The 15,521-nt window shown below is 38.6% G+C and overlaps 1 pseudogene; it reads right to left on the reverse strand.

Moving 5' to 3' along the window:
* Positions 1–12,660: 12,660 nt before the first annotated feature.
* On the reverse strand, positions 12,661–13,196 carry LOC119508436 (annotated as a pseudogene).
* Between the last annotated feature and the right edge of the window lie 2,325 nt (positions 13,197–15,521).

Genomic DNA, 15,521 nt, shown 5'->3' on the forward strand with positions numbered 1-15,521 from the left:
CTTCACCATCTCTTATTTGACTTTCAACTCTTCCATCATGTATGTAACCAAATCCCTGCATCAAATTCCATCTCTTTGGTTTCTGTTTTCCTGGCTGGACCCTGACTGATAAAAGCACTTCTTGTGTGTGTGAAGCTCTGTGCTAAGTACTGTATGTGCATCATATGAGACCAGTACTGTTATCTTCCTGATTCTATGTATGTGGAAATTATGGTTTAGAGAGAATTGTCCAAGGTCATATAGTTCATAAATGACAGAGTAGTGCCCAGGCAATATCACTCTATGGTTCATGTCCTTAAACACAATACTAATCCTCATCCCATTTATGGAAACTTGGGGGTGAGCTTTGAGTGAGAATTCAGGTGATCTGTTGTTTCCTCTGGCTGGAATTTCAGGTCTCAGTTTAAATGTCAGTTCCAGGAGGAAGGCTTCCCAGTCAGATTGGGAGATCCCATTCCTGTCCCTATAGCCCTAGGGTTTCCATATTCTGTCTGCCATGCTGTATTGTATTTGCTTATTTGTTGTTTGTCTTTCCTGGTAGACTGGAAGTTTCCTGATAGCAGGGACCATACCTTTCTTGATCATTGTTCTATCCCCACTACTTTGCACAATAAAGATTTGATGAATGAATGAATGAATGACTCTTAGATGCTAACGACACAGTATCCCTCAGCTGCTCAAGAACCAGTTAAGTCTCCATATTGCCTGCATCATAAAGCCCAAATTCCCTTCTTGGCTTCCAAGACCCTTCAAAAACTGGCCTAACTCCATCTGTCTGATTTAGCTTCCTACCCTGACTCTTGAGTCCAGCAAGCCCTGTACTCCACTCAGGCCAATAACTCTGCTACCTCTTCCTGAACCCATAGCATTGCTCAGGCGATGGCAGGATTGCTTACCTTCCCTTCATATCTCCCACCATCCTTCAAGGCTACACTCCACCTCCTCCCTATAGCAGTCCCAGGAGACTCTAGCCTATTCCTGTCTTAGAACTCTTATCATCCACGTCTTTTTGTTGTTATTTTCAGCTTCTGAACACCGTTGCCCATCTACCCTCAAGTGTTAATTAAAGCAGAGCCCACCTTGTACTACAGAAGCTGAAAAATGTCAAATGCTTGCTTTCCCAGCCTCTCTTGCAAAGCAAGGGCTTGAACAGATATCCTCGGCTCCAGCAATCAGAAACACTCACCAAGGCTTTGTAATGGGAACGCTAGACCTGTTGTACAACATAATTTGGGGATTACTCTTAGCTGTATAGCCCTGAGCATCTTCCGGGTTTCCCAGTGACTGGGTGAGCTGCCCAATATGTTTGTTTGTTTGTTTGTTTTGACATCTTTATTGAAGTGTAACTGACATAAAATAAACCACACGTTTAAATTACACAATTTGATACAAAATAAACTGCATATGTTTAAATTATACATTTGATACATTTTGCTATATGCATAAATCTGTGAAACCATCACCACCTTCGAGAGAGTGAAGATATAATCACCTCCAAAAGTTCCCTCATGCCCCTTTATAATTATGCCTGCCCACCCCCAACCCGTACCCCCAGGCCACAAATCATCTGCTTCCTGTAACTGTAGATTGTTTTTTTTTTCTAGAATTTTATATAAATGGAATCACAACATGTACTGTTTTTCCTTCTGCTTCTTTCACTCAAAGTAATTATTTTGATATGCATCTATGTTGTTGCATGTCACAATAGTTCACTCTTTTTTATTGCTAAATTGTTTACGCATTCACATAATGAAAGATACTTGGGCTGTTTTCAGGCTTGGGCTGTTACAAATAAAGCTGCTATGGACATTCATGTACAACACCTAGGCATAGATAGATAGATAGATAGATAGATAGATAGATAGATAGATAGATAGACAGATAGATAGACAGACAGATAGATAGGTGGTAGGTGAACGTTTAACTGTTTAAGAAATTGCCAACCTGTTTTCCAAAGAGGTTGTACCACTTTACTTTTCCACTGGTAGTGTACAAGAGTCCAGTTCCTCCACATCCTTGACAAGACTTGGTATAGTCAGTCTTTTTCATTTCATGCTAGTAGGGGTATAGTGGTATCTCATTATGAATTTAATTTGCATTTCTCTGATGACTAATGATGTTGAGCATTCTTCATGTATTTATTTGCACCCATACATCTCTGGAGTGTCTGTTCAAATTTTTGCCTGTTTCAAAATATTTCTCTTGGTCTTGAGTTTTGTCAGGTTCTTTTTTGTTTGTTCAATATTCTGGATATAAGTCCTTTATTGAATATGTGACTTGCGAATATTTTCCTGCAGTCTATCACTTGTCTTTTCATCCTCTTAATACTGTCTTTTGAGAGCAGAACTTCTTAATTTTGGTGAAGTCCAATTTGTCAATTTTTTTCTTTTATAAATCATGCTTTTGGTGTTGTAGCTAAGAAATCTTTGCCTAACTGAAAGTTAAAGATTTTCTCCTATGTTTTCTTCTAGAAGTTCTGTAATTTTAAACTTTACATTGAAGTCTATGATCCATTTTGATATATTTTTTTAATATGGTGTGAGGTGTGATTTTTTTTTCCCCCTATGGATATCCAATTATTCCAGCATCATTTATTGAAAACACTATCCTATCTCTACCGAATGGCCTTTGCACCTTTGTTGATGATCAGTTGACTATATAATTGTGGGTCAATTTCTGGACTCTCTGTTCTGTTTCATGAATACAGTTGCCTATCTTGAGGCCAATACCCATGTTGTCTTTAATACTGTAGCTCAATAATAAGCCTTGAAGTCAGATAGTGTAAGTTCTCCAACTCTGTTCTTTTTCAAAGTTGTTTTGATGTTTGTAGGTCCTTTATATTTCCATACGAATTATACAATTTCTATTTAAAAACACTTTCTAGGATTCTGATTCGGATCACATTGACTCTATGGATTAATTTCTGGAGAATCGGCATCATAGTAATATTGGGTCCTCTTGACCCCTAGATGCAGTATACCTCTTTATTTTTAGATCTGCTTTAATTTTTCCCAATGATGTTTTATAGTTTCCTGTATACATACAAGTCTCACAAGTCTTTTATCAAATTTATCCCTGAGTATTTCATATTTGTGATGCTACTGGAAATGGTACTGTTGTTTTAATTTCAATATCTGATTGCTCATTACCAGGATATAGAAATACAATTGATTTTTGTATGCTACTTTTGAGTCCTAAAACTTTGCTACCTCCACTTATTAGTTGTAGTAGCTTTTTTTGTAGCTTGCATAGGATCTTCTACATAGATAATCTTGTTATCTGCATATAATGAGAGATCACTTTTTTTCCTATCTGGATGCTTTGGCTGCACCACAAAAAATTTTACGTTTTTCTTTTAACTCAGATTAAGATATCTTCTAATTTCTTTTTTTATTAGAGAAGTTATGGGTTTCAGAATAATCGTGCATAAAAAACAGGATTCCCATACACCACCCCACAACCAGCATCTTGCATTGGTGTGGAATATTTGTTACAGTTGATGATAGCACATTTTTAAAATTGTTCTATTAATTAAAGTCCATGGTTTAATTTAGGAGTCACTGTTTGTATAGTGTAGTTCCATGACTTTGAAAACACATTTTATTGTTACTATGTATATAATCTAACATTTCCCCTTTTAATCATATTCAGATATATATTTCAGTGCTGTTAATTGTGTTCACAATGTTGTGCTACCATCACCAACATCCATTACCAAAACATTCCCATCATTCCAAATAGGAATCTTGTATATTTTAAGCCTATCCCAATCCCTATCCCCACCCTGTCCCCTAGTGACTTATTTCAAGGTTCTGACTTTATGAGTTTGCTTATTCTAATAGTTTCAAATCAGTGAGGTCATATAATATTTGTCCTTTTGTGACTGTATTATTTCACTCAACATGATGTCTTCAAGGTTCATCAATGTTGTTGCATGTATTAGGACTTCATTCCTTTTTATGGCTGAATAATATTCCGTTGTATGTATATACCACATTTATTTATCCATTCATCACTTGATGGATGGACACTTGGTTGCTCTCTTCTTTTGACAATTGTGAACAATGCCATTATGAGTATTGGTATGCAAATATCTGTTCAAATCTCTGCTTTCAATTCTTTTGGATACATACCTAGTAGTGGGATTGCTGATTATCTGGTTGTACTATACTTAGCTTTCTGAGGAACCAGCAAACTCTTCCACAGAGGCTGCACTATTTTACATTGCCACCAGCAATGAATGAGTGTTCCTATTTCTCCACATCCTCTCTAACACTTATTATTTTCTGTGTGTGTGTTTTTTTAAATAGCAGCCATTTTAATGGGTGTGAAATGGTATATCATTGGGGTTTTGATTTGCATTTCCCTGATGGCTAATGATGTAATGATGTTTTCATGTGTTTTCTGGCCATTTGTATATCTTCTTTGGCAAGATGTGTGTTCAAGTCTTTTGCCCATTTTTTATTGGGTTGTTTGTCACTTTGTTGTTAAGTTGAAGGACAGCTTAATATTTACTGGACATTAAACCTTTACTGGATTTGTGGTTTCCAAATAGTTTCTCCCATTGTGTAGGTTGTCTTTTTACTTTCATGGATAAAATCCTTTGATGCACAAAAGTTTATAAGTTTAATAGGTCCCATTTATCTATTTTTTCTTTTGTTACTTGTGATTTGATTATAATGTCTAAGAAGGCATTGCCTAAAACAAGTCCTGAAGACAGTTCCCTACATTTTCTCCTAGGAGTTTGGTAGTTCTAGCTCTTAAATTTGGGTGTTTGATCCATTGAGGGTTGATTTTCTGAGCTCTCAATTCTATTGCAATGGTCTGTATGTCTGTGCTTGTGCCATATCATGCTGTTTTGATTACTGTGGCTTTGTAATAAGTTGTGAGATTGGGAAGTGTGAGTACTCCAACTTCATTCTTCTTTTTCAAGATGGCTTTTAGCTATTCAGGGCCCCTTAACCTTCCATATAAATTTGATGATGGCTTTTCCATTTCTGCAAAAAAAGGTTGTTGGAGTTTTGGTTGGGATTGCATTGAATTGGTTGGGATTGCATTGAATCTATAAATTGCTTTGGGTCATATTGACATCTTAATGATATTTAGTCTTGCAATCTACGATCATGGAATGTCCTTCCATTTATTTAGGTCTTCTCTGATTTATTATAACAACGTTCCGTAGTTTTCTGCATGCAAGTCGTTCACATCCTTAGTTAGATTTATTCCTAGATATTTGATTCTTTTAGTTGCTATTGTGAATGGAATTTTTTCTTGATTTCTTTTTCTGATTGTTCATTGCTTCTGTATAGAAACACTACTGAGTTTTTGCATATTGATCTTGTATCCTGTCACTTTGTAAATTCATTTATTAGCTCTTGGAGATTTGTTGTAGCTTTTTCAGGTTTTTTTGTTTGTTTGTTTGTTTGTTTTGGTAAATAGGATCATAACATCTGCAAATAGGGAAAGTTTTATTCTTCTTTTCCAATTTGGATGCTGTGATGGTTTGAGGCTATGTGTACCCCAGAAAAGATCATGTTCTTTTTATCCCTTCCTGTGGGCTTATACCTATAGTGGGTGGGACCTTTTGATTAGGTTATTTCAGTTGAGGCAAGGGTCTTAATCCTATTATACTGTAGTCCTTTGTAAGAGGATAAAAGATAGAGAGAAGACACAGAAAAAAATCCCCAGAGAAGCTGAGGGAGAAAGCCACAGAAGCCAGAAGCTGGAAGCAATGAGACCTGAGAGAAAAAGGAGAGACCAGCAGACATTGCCATGTGCCTGGTCATGTGACTGAAGAACTGAGGATCACTGGTACCCAGTCTTCAGGGAGAAACCATCACCTGTTGATGCCTTGATTTGGATGATTTCACAGCCTAAGAACTGTATACTTGCAAGTTAATAAATCCCCACTGTAAAAGCCAACCCATTTCTGGTATATTGCATTTCATCAGCTTTAGCAAACTAAAACAGATACCTTTTATTTCTTTTTCTTGCCTAATGGATCTGGCAAGAACTTCCAATACTGTTATACTGAATAACAGTGGTGAGAGTGGGAATCCTTGTCTTGTTCCTGAACTTAGAGGGAAAGCTTCCAATTTTTCATCATTAAAATAAGATGATAGCTGTGGGCTTTTCACTGTGCCCTTTATCATGTTGAGGAAGTTTCCTTCTATTCCTAGTTGCTTTTATCAAGCAAGCTGTGCTGTACTTTGTCAAATGCCTTTTCTGCATCACTTGAGATGACCATGTTTTTTTCTTTCATTATGTTAGTGTAGTGTGTTATATTAATTGATTTATATTGAACCACCCTTGCACTCCAGAGATAAATCCCACTTGATCATGTTGTATCATTATTTTAATGTGCTGTTGGATTTGGTTTACTAGTATTTAGTTCAGGATTTTTGCATCTGTTTTCATAAGAGATATTGGTCTGTAGTTTTCTTTTCTTGTGGTAACTATCTGGCTTTGGTATGAGGGTGATGTTGGCTCATAGAATGAATAGTTCCCTGTTTTTCAATTTTCTGGAAGAGTTTGAGCAGAATCGGAATTAAGTCCTCTGGGAATGTTTGGTAGAATTCCCCTGTGAAGCCTCTGGTCCTGGGCTTTTGTTTTTTGGAGGTTTTTGTTGACTCATTCAATCTGTTAACTAGTAATTGGTCTGTCGAGGTCTTCCATTTCTTCTTGAGACAATGTAGGTAGTTTGTATGTTTCTAAGAATTTTTCCATTTCTTCTAGGTTATCTAATTTATTGGCATACAATTGTTGACAGTATTCTCTCATAGTCCTTTTTATTTCAGCATGGTCAGTAGAAATGTCCCTTTTTCATGTCTAATTTTTGTTATTCATATCCAATCTCTTTTTTCTTTTCAATCTAGTGAAAGGTTTGTCAATTTTATTGATCCTTTCAAAGAAACAACTTTGATTTTGTTGATTCTATTGTTTTTTTTTAATTCAATTTCATTGAGATATATTCACAAACCATACTATCATTCACAGTGTACAATCAGTTGTTCACAGTATCATTATATACTTGTACACTCATCACCACAATTTTTGAACATTTTTATTACCACACACAAAAAGAATAAGAATGAAAATTAAAGTAAAAACGAACGCACAAAACATCCCATAACCCCCCATCCTTCCCGACTGTTCATGTACTTTTTGTCCTCATTTTTCTACTCATCTGTCCATACACTGGATAAAGGGAGTAGGAGCCACAGAGTTTTCACAACCACACAATCATACAGTGAAAGCTATGTAGTTATACAATCATCTTCACGAATCAAGGCTACTGGGTTGCAGTTCAACAGTTTCAGGTATTTCCTTCTAGCTATTACAATACACTAAAAACAAAAAAGGGATATCTATATAATGCATAAGAATAACCTCCAGAATGACCTCTTAACTTTAAAATCTCTCAGCCACTGAAACTTTATTTTGTTTCGTTTTTCTTCCCCCTTTTGGTCCAAGAAGGCTTTGTCAATCCCATGATGCCAGGGCCAAGCTCATTCCCATGAGTCATGTCCCACATTGCCAGGGAGATTTAAACCCCTGGGAGTCATGTCCCATGTAGAGGGGAGGGCGGTGTGTTTACATGCAGAGTTGGCTTAGAGAGAGATGCCACATCTGAGCAACAAAAGAGGATCTCTGAGGGTGGCTCTTAGGCATAATTTTAAGTGGGCTTAGCCTCTCCTTTGCAGTAACAAAACTCATAAGGGCAAGCCCCAAGATCAAGGGCTCAGCCCTCCAAATTGGTAGTCCCCAATGCTTGTAAGAATATCCATAATTCCCTATATGGGGAAGTTTAATATTTCCACATTTTCCCCCAGACTCTCAAGGGGGCTTTGCAAATACAGCTTTATTCTCTGCCCAAATTACTTTGGGATATATCGGGGCTTCAGAGTAACCTGTACAAACCAACCAGATTTCACTCCTTATTCAAAGTTGTGTGTAATTATGGTGTTTGAATAAACCAGCCATACAAGTTAAATGAAATAGTATGTTACAAAAAATATAGACTTTGCACCTAATAAACATCTCTTCCTTTGGTCTCACATGGAAGTTGAAGTTTTAAGACACCGTCAATGTCATCCTTTACCCTTTAGTCTGATTTACCTTAGTCCCAACCAAGCCCATTCCATTCATATTTCTAATTGAAATCTGATCTACTTCTTCAGACTCCTTAACATTTACTGTATGGGGTTATGCTGACATTCATAGCTGCCAGACTCTGGCTCTGAATCTCAGGTATCACGCAGATAACCAAAGTTCCAGGGACTGATCAGGTTATATACAAAGAGCTCAGCATCTCAGAATTTAGAAATAGTCATTACAATTCGGGAATAGATGTAACTTCTGTAAGAGCTTACAGTCTAGGAATCTTTACAATAAGCTTTCCCCTGATATCCTATGCCCTCAGACTCAATTCTCAGTTTGCACATTATAGTTAGTCCATATTAGTGAGGCATTACAATGTTTTTCTTTTCATTTCTGGTTTATTTCACTCAACATACTGTCCTCAATGTCCATTCACCTCACAACTTCATTCCTTCTTGTAGCAACTCAATATTCCATTGTATGTATACACCACAGTTCACCATTCCATTCCTCAGTTGATGTACTGTTAGGCCACTTCCATCCACTGCAAATTGTGAATACTGATACCATAAACCCCACTGTGCAAATGTCCATTTGTGTCCCTCTTTTCAGTTCTTCCAAATATATAACCAATAACAGGGTTGCAGGACCATATGGCAACCTCATATTTAGCTTCCTGTGGAACCACCACACTGCCCTCCTGATGGGCTGCAACATTCTACTTCCCCAGCAACAATGACTAGGTACATCCCTTTTTCCACATTTTCTCCAGCACTTGTATCCTTCTGTTTATTTTTTAGATGGTTTTATTCACACACCATACATTCCATTCTAAGTAAACAATCAATGGTTCCCTGTATAATCACATTGGTTAGGTATGCATTGACCACAGCTATCTATAAGAGGACATTTCCATTTCTTCCACAAAGAAAGAGGAAGAGGCAGAAAAGGAAAAAGAAAAAAGAAAAAAGATAAAAAATGACAACTAAAAATCAACAAAAGAAGAAACAAAATTAAAATAGAATACAATAAAAAAGTCAGACAACACCAATGCCAAGAATCCCATGCCCTTCCCTTATACCCCCCTCTTATAGACTTTAGCTTTGGTATATTGTCTTTGTTACAATTAATGGAAGCATATTACAATGTTACTGTAACTATAGACCCTAGTTTGCATTGATTTGTGTTTTTTCCCCAATACCCAATACTCTAGGTTTCACTAAGTTATACTGTCCCAGTCTTTATCTTTTTTCCTTATGGTGTCTTACATGCCCCTAACGTTCTTCTTTCAACCAGACTCACAATCATCTTTGTTCAGTGTACTTACAATATTGTGTTACCATCACTCAATATTGTGCTATCCATTTCTGGATCTATACAATCAATCCTGTTGAACATTCTGTACTCCTTCAGCATCAAATGCCCAATCTTTACACTCTATCTCCTGGTGTCTTCATTTCTACACTCTTCTCCAAACCTCTCTCTCCTGTTTTTTCCCATCTATCTGTAGTACTCCCTTTAGTACTTCTTGTAGAGGAGGTCTCCTGTTCATGAACTCTCTCATGTCTGTTTATCTGTAAATATTTTAAACTCTCCCTCATTTTTGAAGGACAGTTTTGCCAGATATAGGATTCTTGGTTGGCAGTTTTTCTCTTTCAGCATCTTGAATATATCACACCACTACCTTCTTGCCTCCATGGCTTCTACTGAGAAATCTGCACTTAGTCTTATTGAGCTTCCCTTGTATGTGATGGATTGTTTTCTCTCACTTCTTCAGCAATTTAAGTATTTCAACCCACTTCCTTCTTTCAGAATTCTCTTTGTCTTTGACATTTGACAAGCTGATTAATAAGTGTCTTGGAGTAGGTCTTTTTGGATCAATTCTGTTTGGGGTAGGCTGTGCTTCTCAGACCTGTATTTTTATGTCTTTCAGAAGATTTGGGAAATTTTCATTGATTACTTCCTCTATTATTCTTTCTATCCCCTTTCTTTCTCTTCTTCTGGGACATCTATAAAACTTATATTCATGTGCTTCATGTTGTCATTCAGTTCCCTGAGCCCCTGCTCATATTTCTTCCATTCTTTTCCCTATCTGTTTTGTGTGTGTGTGTGTGTGTGTGTGTGTGTGTGTGTGTGTAGGATTTCAGATGACCTGTCCTCTAGTTTGGTAATCCTTTCTTCTGCCTCTCCAGGTCTGCTGTTGTATGTCTCCATTGTGTTTTTCATTTCTTCTTTTGTGCCTTTCATTCCCATAAGTTCTGCCATTTGTTTTTTCAAGCTTACAAATTCTTCCTTATGGTCACCCAGTGTCTTCGTTATATCCTTCATCTCTTTTGTCACATTTTATTTCAACTCATTGATTTGATTTAGAAGATTTTTTTTTTGAAAATCTTTAATTAGTTGTTTGAACTCCTGAATCTCAGTTGAGGTGTTTGTTGCTTTGACTGTTCCAGGTCTTCACGTTTCCTGGTGTTGTTTGTGATTATGTTGCTGTGTAGGCATCTGATTTTCTTGATTAGCTTATTCTGGAGGTTGTTTTCTCTCTTTTGCCTTGGTTTTTCATGTTGATTTTCTTTGATCTCTATATTTCTTTATGTCTATCACTGGCTAGTTAGTCAGCACTCTCTTGCACTTTCTAGTCTGTCCAGCAGATGGCACTGTTCAGTAAATTAATTGTCCTCATAGGCTGTTTTGCCTCTGAGCACAGGCTGTATCTATACAGGTGAACTGAAACTGTGGGATTCCTATGCCCTCATTTTGCCAGCCAGAATCTGGCTTGATGTGGGGCTATACCTGTGGCAGAGTACTCCCCCAGGTGACCCAGTACTCCAGCTATCCCCACCGCAAAGAAATGGCTGCTGGCTGCTGCTTCCATAAGGGTGGGGAAAGTGTTTTCAGACCCAGGGTTGGAAATGCAGTCTTTGTCCGTGTTTTCTCAGTCTATTTGTCTCTCACTGACCAGGGCCTTGAAATGTCCTCCCCTATCCCCATGTCTTTAAACAGTGGGGGTATGTCTCACTGCTGTTAGAGATTTTAAAATCTGTTTCTTTGGTGGGAGGGTTGTCTGCTGATCTAGGCCTTTCCCACACTGAGCCTGAGTAAGGGGAGGAGGGAGAACCAGCTGTTCTGGAATGGGAGATTCCTACCTGATATTTCTTCTCTTTCTTCAATTTTGCAACTGCAGCATCCTTCTCCAGTTTTGATCCTCCTCCAGAGTTTCAAAAATTTCAGAATTTTTCTTTTTTCAATGAATCTCTGGAGTGGAGCTTCAGTAACTCTTTATGTTGCCATGTTGTTTAATATCCACATATTTGTGAATTCTCTATTTCTTCCTCTGTTTTTTTTTCCCCAGGTATGAATTTTAATGTACAAACATAAAAAAAAAAAAAGACAAACCAGAAAGCAGTTTTTACACTGAATTGGCAGAGATTATTATATTCATCTGTATTAGGAAATTCCACAACCTGATATTAAGTTGACAACTCCTGTTAGAGTCTAACCTTCCAAACTGAACTGTTCTACCCTATTTGTTTATAGCAGAATCAGAGAATTAAGCAAAGAAAAACTTCTCAATCTTCCTTCCTAAGCCAAGAGATCATAGCAGGACCAGGAAGGGTTGCATTATTAGCCAGAAGGGGGTAGTAAGAATGGCACTGGCAACTTCATGTAATACTTGGGGCTCTGTGCCCACAAGATGATCTTAAGAGCCCCACTTGTATATATGTGAGTAGTGACTGGGCCCATGGCAGATATTTTGGTCTGAACATACAGGATGGGTTGAATGGTTCTAGGCCAGGGAACAAATGCTACATTTTCAGTGAAATAAGGCATATAATGCTATCCAAAAATATCTTGAGGCAAGGAGTGATTACTAGACATAGAGACTCAAATCTTGGACTTTACAAAAATAGGATCTTGGGTGCTGAGGTCCCCCCTTTTAGTGAAAGCCAGAGGCCCTAGAACAGAATGCTAGAAAGTCTCCTGTTAATCACCCTTGGGATAGCTAACATCATTTTGAGAAGAAAAGAAACATTAACCACCCTTCTTCGAGTTTTAGTATCCAACAGGAATTGGGACTCTTAAAATTCACAAAGACTTTTTTCCAGGATTATGAACAACTGTGGCAACTGGCCAAATGCATTAGGAGCAGGGAAGCTGAGAGTGATCTGCATGTGTGCCCACAGATGGCAGCCTTATTGCCCTGAGCAGCACACCTCCACATTTGGAGAGAGTGTTCTGCTCTGCAATTCTGCTTCAAGCAGGATCCATCCCTCCACAAGACCAAGTGAGTGGAGTGCTGAGAACAGATGAGTCTGTCTTCAGAAAATAATGTATGAAGTGATGGTTAATAGATAAGGTGTAAGCAGAGCATTTGGAGACAACTCCACCAGATATTCTGTTTACTAAATTCTTACGAGCTTAGAGCCTTGAAAGATTGAGAAATTCAAAAGAATTTAAAAATAAAGGAGGGTGGAAGATATCAAAAAACCCAAGAGCTCTTTGTGGATGATGACTGTGACTTACCTTGTCCTCCAAGTTCATCTAAAATCTCAAGTTAATTCAAGACATGAGGCAGAGACACTGGACCTGTGTCACGGGCAAAAACTTCTGGTAGTAGCTCTTGGTGATGTCAATCATCAGCTCCTGGGTACACTCTGAGAGCCCCAGTAAGAAGCATCCTGGGCAGCCTGAGACCACAGTTTCTGGGGGATAATACCATGTTGTCAAGAATTTTGCAGCAGTCCTTCAGCAGACACCAGCACCCAATCAGACAGTTCGTGCCAATGTGAACATAAGAGCTGCATTGACCAATCTTCCTCAATAAAGGCATGGTCTCCAGTATGTAAAGGAAAGAATGCAATGCCTTTGCAGAATTTCTTGAACAGTGGCCTTATGATACTACAACTTTTCACAACACAATAGTGTCCAATTCTTACATTTGCCAGGTTCCCTTGGATAATACAGTCATTCATCACAATGGTCTTGCCATTGAGAACAATGTTCTAGCTTCTACATAGCACTGACTGTTGACTAACTTTGTTCCCAGATGCCATCTCAATGTACCTGGACTTGTAGAACAGCTTGCCTAACTCCATTGCTGAGACACTACCTCATTTTCCCAGCTCCAGCTCCTATGAAAGTCTCTATCCCTCTGTTATTGATTTCTCAGCTTCATTTCATTGTGGTCTGAGAATATGCATTGTATTATTTCAATATTGTGCTGGTTTGAATCTGTTATGTTCCCCATAAAGGACTATGTTCTTTTAACCCACTTTTGTGGGGGCAGACCTACTGTGGCTGGGATGTTTTGATTAGGTTGTTTCCATGGAGATGTAACCCCACACATTCATAGGTCTCAATTAGTTTACTGGAGTCCTTAAGAGAGCTCAGAGCTTACACAGACCCAGTCGCTTGGAGATGCAGACAGAAAGACATTTTGAGATGCTAAGCTAAGAGATGAAGCCCAGACTTTGCCCCAGAGAAGCTATGAAAGAAGCTGAGAGAGACATTTTTGAGAGAAGCTAAGATATGTGTTCTAGTTTGCTAATGCTGCCGGAATGCAAAACACCAGAGATGGATTGGCTTTTATAAAAGGGGGTTTATTTGGTTACACAGTTACAGTCTCAAGGCCAGAAAGTGTCCAGGGTAGCACACCAGCCATTGGGTACCTTCACTGGAGGATGGCCAGTGGTGTCCGGAAAACCTCTGTTAGCTGGGAAGGCATGTGGCTGGCATCTGCGCCAAAGTTCTGGTTTCAAAATGGCTTTTTCCCAGGATGTTCCTCTCTAGGCTTCACTTCCTCAAAAATGTCACTCTTAGTTGCACTTGGGGTATTTGTCCTCTCTTAGCTTCTCTGGAGCAAGAGTCTGCTTTCAACAGCCGTCTTCAAACTGTCTCTCTTCTGCAGCTACTGTGCTTTCTTCAAAGTGTCTCTCTTGGCTGTAGCTCCTCTTCAAAATGCCACTCACAGCTGCACTGAGTTCCCTCTGCCTGTCAGCTCATTTATATGGCTCCACTGATCAAGGCCCACCCTGAATGGGTGGGGCCACACCTCCATGTAAATATCTCATCTACATGGAGATGAGTGGGGCTCATCTCCATGGAAACACTCAAAGAATTACAATCTAATTACCACTGAAAGTTCTGCCCACACAAGATTACATCAAAGATAATGGTGTTTGGGGGGACATAATATATTCAAACTGGTACAATATGTAATCCAGAGTTTGCTCCTAGGAGAAGCAGGGAGGACCCACAGAAACTCAAAGAAGCTAAGAGATGTAATCCAGAGTTTCCCCTGAGGGAAACAAGCAAGGACTCACAGGAGCTGAGACAGAAGCTCAGTGACATTTTGGAGAAAGCCACTGAAAGCAGAAGCTAAACCTGGGAGAGAGGATTCAGCAGAGCCAGCCAAAAGCCAGTCACATGCCTTCTCATGTGACAAAAGAACCCCAGATGCCATCAGCCTTTCCTCAGAGAAGTTATCTTACTCTTAATGCCTTAATTGGGATATTTTCATGGCCTTAGAACTGTAAATTTGTGAACCAATAAACCCCCATTGCAAAAGTGAATCCATTTCTGGTATACTGCATTCTGGCAGCTTTAACAAACTGGAACAATTGTTTTTTTAATTTATTGAGATTTGTTTTGTGACCTAACATATGTTCCATCCTGGAGAATGATCCATGTGCACTTGAGAAGAATGTATATTCTGTTTTTGTTTGGTGCAGTGTTCTATATATATGTCTCTTAGGTCTAGTTGGTTTATTGTATCATTCAAATTCTGTGCTTCCTTATTGATCTTCTGACTAGATGTTCTATCCATTATTGAGAGTGATCTTCTACTAGTCTTATACTAGTAATGAAGAACTGTCAATTTTACCCTTCAAATCAGTCAGTAATTGCTTTATATATTTTGGGGCTCTGTTCTTGGGTGCATATATATTTGTATTGTTATGTCTTCCTGTTGAATTGTCCCCTTAATCAGTATGTAATTAGCATCTGTGCCAGTTTGGATATATTATGTCCCCCAGAAAAAGCCATGATCTTTTAATCCAATCTTGTGGGATATTGTGATTGGGTTGTTTCCATGGAGATGTGACCCACCCAACTGTGAGTGACACCTTTGGTTAGGGTGTGACCTCTGATTGAATGTTTCCATGGAGGCATGGCCCCAGCCACTCAGCGTGGACCTTGATTAGCTCACTGGAGACCTATAAAAGCTCAGACAGGAGTTCACTGCTTGCTGCAGCTCAGGGGCACATTTTGAAGATGGCCATTGAAAGCTGACATTTTGGAGAATGCCATTTTGAAACACAACCTGACACCAGTAACATGCCTTCCCAGATAACAGAGGTTTTCCAGATGCCATTGGCTATCCTTCAGTGAAGGTACCCTATTGTTGACCTTGGACACTTTAT

The sequence above is a fragment of the Choloepus didactylus genome, chromosome 13 (assembly GCF_015220235.1).
Source record: "Choloepus didactylus isolate mChoDid1 chromosome 13, mChoDid1.pri, whole genome shotgun sequence".
NCBI classification, from domain to species: Eukaryota; Metazoa; Chordata; class Mammalia; order Pilosa; family Megalonychidae; genus Choloepus; species Choloepus didactylus.